Genomic DNA, 8290 nt, shown 5'->3' with positions numbered 1-8290 from the left:
CCAAAAGCATAAATGGGCCTTTTAGACATCCATTTGGGCTTTAATGTGGTTGAATCACGTTCTGGAATTTCCATGGTCCATAGCACGATGCATTTGGGCCTCAATTTAAAAGATTATAGCTCCAATGGACTCTATGCATATATAATTATGTTGGGCCTTCAACAACATGGAAATTGGCTTCAAATGCTCCTTTTGGTCTCGTAGAATGTGCTCTTATCTTTCTCAAAGTCCAAATGTTCATACTCCAATGACTTATATACCATGGTGGTTTTCGGGCAGCCTTCCATATGTCACTTTAAGCTTGATATGTATCCACGTTATCATCCAAAGAATGATCCATGTCCTCCTCCACATAAGTATTCTCGAGCTATAAATCCCTTGAACACTCTGGAGGGCTTGTTGGGCTTCTAACTGAAGGAGAGCTATTTGGGCTTCATGACCTCCATATTCAATGCCTCCTGGTATGCTATCAGGAAAAGCAATTGTTACTGCTCCTGCTTCTTCACGATCTATCTCATTCCCCAATAAAATCAGTATGACCTTCTTTCGTCTATGACATGACTAAAGATACTCTAACAGAAGAGACTTTGTCAAAAATCGCTATGATTGATTAGCCAAGAGAACCAACTCCTAAATTATACCGTACTAATCCTATTGTTGAAGATCCTTCTTCTTCAAATGACAAGACCAGGAATAAACTCTTAGGCAAGTTATTGTAGAACTTGTTTCTCACATGATTAGTTCTCTAAGCTAATGGTTTACTCAGATGAATCCCTGTGTCCTTTTGCAACTTCTTGGATATGAGAGCTCTGGATCATTTCTTGATGCTATATTCATAGAGAATTCTTAAGTGATTTTAATATCATCTTAAGAAGACATTAGTAAGAATATTTTGAAATGAAATATTGTTCTCTTGACAAAAGAGATTAAGAGATTTACAAAGACATTTCTCACAAATGTCTGAAAAATAACCACAACTAGAATTTCATTGAATGATAGCATCACTCCAACGAGAAGTTTCTCAACTTTCTCTGGGGGAAATCTATCAGCTGGCATTAGCTACATTAGATAAGTTATGTGACTAGTAGAGACTTCTTAAAGTTCAAACCTGCATGTGATCGATTCTGTTGTAGTGTTAAATGCACTCAGTATTCTTAAGAGTGAGTAAGAAAGAACCCATGCACTCAGTATTTTCTTAAGAGCGAGTAAGAAAGAACCCTTAACCGCATTCTTTCGTCCCTTCACTGCACCCTTAACAGCAAGGTTGATAATCTTGTTGAGATTACTCATATACCAAAACATTACTCTATTTATCATTGACAAAGATCTTTCACCATATCTATCCTATCTCTTGTTACTAGATCCACTCCTTGTTACCATATACCAAAGGATTACTCTCATCTCAATTGGTGTGGTCTCCAAATAGGTGTGGTCTCCAGGCAACTACTACTGAACAGTATGTCACTCTTAAGATCCCTCAACCCATTATTGACTCATACATAGAGCAAGGATATACACACCTACACATAGGTGTGGTGCTTCTTGTTCCTACCCTTAATGGATGGAAATCCTTGCCACTATAAGAGTAGCCCTTTTAGGAACCCTTCTCACTACATTCAGCAATGGCAGTGTTATCCTGGCCATTGCCCTAGATTTTAATTTCATGCTTTTTGATCAAACTACTTCCCAGAGATTGAAAGTTTAGATGGAGCTGAACAAGATCCTCAAGCTATCATGGCCACCCTTCACCATGAAATGAGAGTACAGAATCATTCTTTAGATCTTCATTTTCCTAATTCCACCCAGGATGCTCTTTATATGTTTACGTAGATAATGAAAACATAGTCAAGATCATGCTCTCCACTCCACTAGAGATGCTCTTCATTAGTAGAAAGATCTAGTGAATTACTCAAATCCCCTATCATCTTGCTAAGGAAGAACTTTCTCAATTGATGCCATTTGAAAGGATTAAAAATTATGAAAAGCAATTTCACTTTATCCGTAAGGATGTTCATACCAGTACTCCTTGGACCTAGAGAGCTTCCAGATGATATTGTTAAGTCCATCTTTAAAAAAACCTCACAAGAAGGATCTAAGTGGGCCTCTAGGTCAAAAATATTCAAGGTCATAATCGCCTATATTCAATAAAAATGATGCCTCCTATTGCCTAAGATTAATCCTGATGTATAGCCTACTTTTGTTTCCCATCTAATTGATCAATGGGATTTTAAAGACCTCTCAAATGATCATAACAATGACTAGCCTTGTCAAATTTTGAAGACCTCTCAAATTCATAAAGAATTCATTGATGGTTTTAATTCTTGGTTTAATTCATGAGATCAGTCACAAGTTGGTAAGATAAGAACAAATCTATAAACTTATAAGTTAGTTTAGCAATAAAAGATGCACTTGTTATACAATAGTGAACCAAGATTCAAATTTTCAAGTGTCTTGCATTTAGTGCATAACAGTGCCTCAAACGGAATTTTAAACTAAGAGAATACCCGTGCTTAGCAAAAAAGATATGCTCCAGAACTGCATAAGATAATATTTCATCATATGTTCCTCACTAAAAATGATACGTGACATCATCAATAATAATGATAATGACAGCAGGACACACGTGGCTGAGTTAGATGTTAGAGTAACTAAATCTGTTAGGAAGGTCAAGGAGATTAATAAATAACATGAGTTAGAGATATAAATACTTACACGTGTGCTAATATGAGCTCAGTTAAATAAAGAAATTACTTTCAGTCAAAAAAGATATGCTCCATAACTACATCAGTTAAGTAGATTGCCACATAAGCTCAGTTGAATAAAGAAATTACTTTGAGTCTCTATGTTTTCCTCTTTCCCTCTCTCTTGGCCTGTATATCATAACTTCAGGCAAAAACAAAAAACAAAGGGCAAAAAAACAAAAGAAAGAAAGAAGAACACACACCATAACTCATGAAAAGGAGATTTTGACAGCCTTGAAATCGAGAGGGAACCAGAAATGTGCATAGCTGCACTATGGACAGGCAAACTAACAAAACCCAATTAAAAATACATTAGAATAGTAGCAGCGGATTGCCTTTAACTTCAAAACTAATCTCTTCACATTCTCAACAGACACAATACTAGTAAAGCAAAGGGCACAGGGCTTAAGTACCCGTAATCAGGTGCTTCCTCTTCACGTGAGATAGGAAACAAAGTCGTCGTCTAATACAACAACGTCTTTATGGGCAATGCAAAGGATATTGTTGCTACACCAGTACGTAAGTTTAAAATCAAAAGATCCAAATTTACTCACTCATTTTGTCAAGGCAAAGATGGAGAGCCAATTCCACAACAAATCAGGTAAGTAGCCATAAATCTGGGGAGGCAAAAAAATATATATCCTAAGCAAAGACCCAAAATATTTATAAAATATAGACACATGATTGCCTATAACTTCAAAACTAATCTCTTCATATTCTCAACAGATACGGTACAGATAGCAAATGGCTCAAAGCTTACCTTAAGCACCGTTAATCAGGTCCTTCTCCTCATCGTCTAATGAAATAGAGTCGTCTATGTAATTCCAAAAACCTGCGGCGGCTTTAAGGGTTTTAGAAAAGAATATTATGGCTACCCCAGTACAGTAAATTTAATAAGAAGTCTATGAGACAAGGAACAGCTAATACCTTCTGGGCCTTTGAAATCATTTTAATTGACCCTTAGAATCAATACCACTTTACAATCGGACTGGAAAAATATGCCCAAAAAAAAACCATAACTAGAAAGCTTCAATTCTGAACAAAAGGAATACCCAAGGAATATCTCGCAAGTGCTTGGAGGATTTGCATTCAAGAGTAGGAGAAGGGTGATCCTTCGATATTGATGGCTTGTTCTTGAAGGCTAGTATTCTGGTGAGGTTCACACCAACGGCCCCAACCAATTATCTCTTATAAGTTTCTGGAGACTGTGAACTTGGTAGCCAGGAAGAAGCAAATTATCGGTGCCTATATTCAGAATAAATCGATTAATCTGTAGGTGAAAGAAATCAAAAATAAATTTCGAATCAGAGTAATCATCGCCTTACATTTTCGCATTGAGAGTGTTTTCGCTGTTATCCATAACAGTAGAGTGAGAAAACAAGAAAGAAACAGAAGCAGAATGCGCGAGCGAGAAGAAGAATGAGAGTTGAGAGAACAGAGAGACGTTGAGAGAAGGGAGAAGTGAATAGAGCCGTTGCGTTTAAGTTGAATTTGAGGCGGTGGTAATAAGGTTCACGGAGCGTCTCAGAGAGAGGCTTTCCAAGACCTTTGATGATCACAATAGTAAATTAAATTTATAAATGGTTAGAACATATAAAATATTTTTTTTCGTGAAAAATAATTTTTTAAACTTTTTCACCAAAATTATTTTTTACTTGAGACCAGTATGTACTCCTACTAATATAATAACAATGCAGATATTGGAAAACAAATAAAAAAATAAAAAGGCACGTGTTTTTATTTTATAGAAATTATTATGGACTAAAAACGGACTTTGAATGTCACTGTATTTCTCCAATTACTTTAGCACACACTTAGGTATTTAAAATTATAGTATTGGTAGACAAAATTTAGATAATTTTATTTTTCTCAGGATATATTGTATAAAATATTAATCTCATTAAAAACATAAAATAAAACTTGATTCTTGAAAAAAAAAATAGAAAAATAAGAACATTAACGATATATCTCACTTTTCATTTATGCTTAATGACTTTTCTTGAGTTTTTTTAAGCACATAAAATATTAATTATACTATCCATTTTCGTATTCCGAAGACTCATTAGGGCGGCCAGGACATGGTTCCTTATTGTGTATAAATATATAAAATTTTTTGGATAATATATATAACATAAAAAAATAAAGTATACATAATATGTTAAAAATATTAATCGTTGTACTTTTTTTAAATTAGTTTTGGCCACTGAATTGTATATGAATTTTTTTGTTTGTGTTTCTTATTTTTATAATATTGCAGACAAGTAAATGAATAAATAATTGTTGAAAGCAAAAATTTCATTAAAGTACTGCTATAGCAACACAATTTTCATTCACCCCCAAATAATTTTGAAACTTCATTGTAGTGTCTTGGGAATTGGGGTTAAAATAAAATTAACTTATGTAGTGAAAAGACCTTATTGCCCCATATAAATTTAGATTGAAGCTTACTCCCTCATTCGGCTCTGTTGCATCTTTCACCTTCTGTTTTCATCGGTATCGCTGAAGTGTATTGAGCTCATTACGGCCATGGTCCTTGTTCTCCTAAGCTTTTCAATCTATCACTATTGCTTACGATTGCTTTGTGGTGCTCCTATTATTCAATCTTCCTCTTTATACACGTCTTTAAGATACGGAGAATTTCTGACGCTTCAAGCAATTCGTGTAGTCTTGACTACTCACTTTGAGAAAAAATCCATTGCTTGTGCCATTAAGTTGCGCAACAACTATGGAGTTCCTCTTCAAGTTTCTCTAGCGAGTCTGTCAATTCCTTCGCTAGTGCTTCACCCCCACTCTCACCCTCCCTCATGGTTCTTTAGTTTTTTGTGTTGTGAATAATGAATATACAATGTGTTGTTAAAAAAACGATGATTTTGTATTGTGAAAATCCTTATTTGTGTTGTAAATTTGCAAACTCTAATTGTCTAGAAAATTGATGATTTTGTGTTGTAAAAGCTCGTGTTTCTATTGCAAATTTTAGTTGTAAATTTTTTTATCAAAAATTTTATGACGGTACTTGGTTATATATTGTCCCAACTACTATACTGAAATTGCCTAACAACTATGAATGCAAATGGACATGTTTCGTTTGTTAAATTACATACCCTTGCTGTAAATTGGCATATTCTAGTAGTGAATAGTAACTCTCAAACTTGTAAATTATGTCCAACTTTGTGAATTAAATTAGCCCATTTGCAAATAGACATGCTTATCTTGTTAATTTATATATCATTGTTGCAAATTCGCGTATTCTAATTGTGAATAGTAATTCCTGACTTGCAAATTATCATGTTCAACCTTTTGAATTAAATTAGTCTACATGCAAGTAGACATGTTTCTCTTGTTAATCTATATATCCTTATTGCAAATTTGAATATTCCAGTCATGAATAGTAGCTCCCAAACTTGCAGAATATCATATTCAACTTTTTGAATTAAATTAGCCCACTTACAAATAGACATATGTTTCTTATTAATCTACATATCCCTGTTGGAAATTTGTGTATTCCAGTTGCCAATAGCAGCTTCCAAACTTATAAATTATCATGTTCAACTTTTGAATTAAATTAACCCACTTGCAAATGGGCGTACTTTTGTTGTTAATCTATGGATCCCTGTTGTAAATTTGTGTATTCTAGTTGTGAATAGTCCCTCCCAAACTTGCAAATTGGTAGAAAAAAAATAAAATATTAGAATTAATTGACATGTAATATACTCATCATAATATATATTTCATTATATTGAAATTGAAATTGTGCAAATTCTATATACACAAAACTGTACACATTCTAAACTAACTTAAATCACATATCAAATTGAAATATAACAATTGATATTTTCTTATCAACACGTAATGAATCTAACACATAAAATCTCACCATCAGCCATTTTGTTCTGCTTTTTTGAAGCAACATTTGTAGTTGCTTTTATTCCACGTATCTCTTCTTTGTTATGTTCCCAAGATTCAGCCTTCAATACCTTCCATTTGGCAACTCTTGCATCTTTTTGACCATCTTCTTAAACCTTCACACAATAACTAGTATGTTATTGATAAGTACACTAAATACCACATCAAAATCCATAGCATGCAACTTCACTTATTACATAAAACCCTAAACTTATAAATGCATTAATTGTTATTATTAATTTCCTAACTTTACTTGTTACAAGGCCAGGCATAAAATCACTACAATTAGCTTGTAAATACACTAATTCTTTTTGTGAATTGTCTAACTTCAGCTGCTAAGTCACTAAGCATCAACTTACTACAATCAACTTGAAAAAACAATAATTCTTCTTGTAAACTAGATTTCACAAAGCAACGGACATGTACCAATGATAAATATCAACTACAAAATAGAGCATATTACAAAAAGCACAAATTGACACTTGCAGTAACCATAGTTGTTAACAAATATTAATGACCGACTAGAAATATTGAACAAAATCAAATTAAAAAATGAATCTGTAGAGTTAAACCCCATCCCTTTCATAACTCATATATCCCGTTTGGTAGGAAGCATTGAAAATGAGAGATAAGGATTGTGATTGCAGTTGAAAAAAAAAAATGTTCAAATAGTGTTTAGTATAAGTAATTACTTGTTGCATGGGATTAGGCAAACCCATAGAAGTGCGATTGGGGAATATCATTTCCTCCCATGGTATTCTCTAATCTTATATACATGGGTTTGAGTAATCCTATATAACAAGCAATCCTTTATGCTAAGTACTCTTTTACTAGATTTTTTCAATACCAATCTCAATCCCAATCTCTATCCCTAATTTTTAATGCTTCCTACCAAACGCAACCATAGAGTTCTTCCGCTATCTCCTTCCTAAATCTAGAAAATGAGTAATCAAGAGGACGAACAGCATTGGAGCAATCAACTTTGGCTATTGATATTGAAGACTTACCTCTTGGTCTCTTAGGGTTAACGAATCCCTTTGCTTTGACAATGATGACGGAGTGCCGACTAAGAAGAAGAATGCCACTAAATGCCTTAAGAGAATGCTAGTGACTAACTCACACTAAAAAAAAAAAAAACAGTTGATTAGTGACAAAATTTGTGACAGAAACAAATTCCGTCGCTAATTTCTAACAAAATTTGTGATGGAGACAAATTTCGTCACTAATTTCTGCCGAAATTGTGACAGAAATTCCGTTGCTAATCTTTTTGATGGATTAGCTATAGAATTTTTCCATCGCTAATATTAGCGATAGATTAACGATGAAATTTTTGCTCGTCACGAATCCATCGGAAAATCGTCAATAAATATTTAGTGACGGATTTTTTCTGTCAGAAATTTTCATCACTAATTCTGTCACTAAATTGTTTGTCACAGAAGTTTTTGTCACTAATTCTGTCACTAATTCTATTTCATCGCAATTCCGTCGCTAATCCATCACTAATTTTAAATTATAATCTTACAAAAATTTATGTAATAACAATTAAGAATATAATGATTTAAAAACATTTTTAATTATAAAATAAATTGATATATTTATGGAGTTGGTGTTAATAAAGATATCGTCATCATTCATGTCGTCATTAT

General features: G+C 33.5%; 1 long non-coding RNA gene across 1 annotated transcript; it reads right to left on the bottom strand.

The window, feature by feature from the left end:
* Window positions 1-2616: 2616 nt before the first annotated feature.
* LOC114751503 (uncharacterized) lies at window positions 2617-3358 on the bottom strand. The gene is made up of 3 exons (XR_003740753.1): window positions 3296-3358; window positions 2945-3028; window positions 2617-2870 (listed from the first exon to the last, which is right to left on the bottom strand). It is a non-coding gene; the product is annotated as an uncharacterized LOC114751503 (long non-coding RNA).
* Between the last annotated feature and the right edge of the window lie 4932 nt (window positions 3359-8290).

The sequence above is a fragment of the Neltuma alba genome, unplaced genomic scaffold, assembly GCF_004799145.2.
Source record: "Neltuma alba isolate B1F8T4 unplaced genomic scaffold, ASM479914v2 tig00006952_pilon, whole genome shotgun sequence".
NCBI lineage: Eukaryota > Viridiplantae > Streptophyta > Magnoliopsida > Fabales > Fabaceae > Neltuma > Neltuma alba.
The sequence above is the reverse complement of the archived record's forward strand: the minus strand, read 5'-3'. Positions and strand labels throughout refer to the sequence as shown.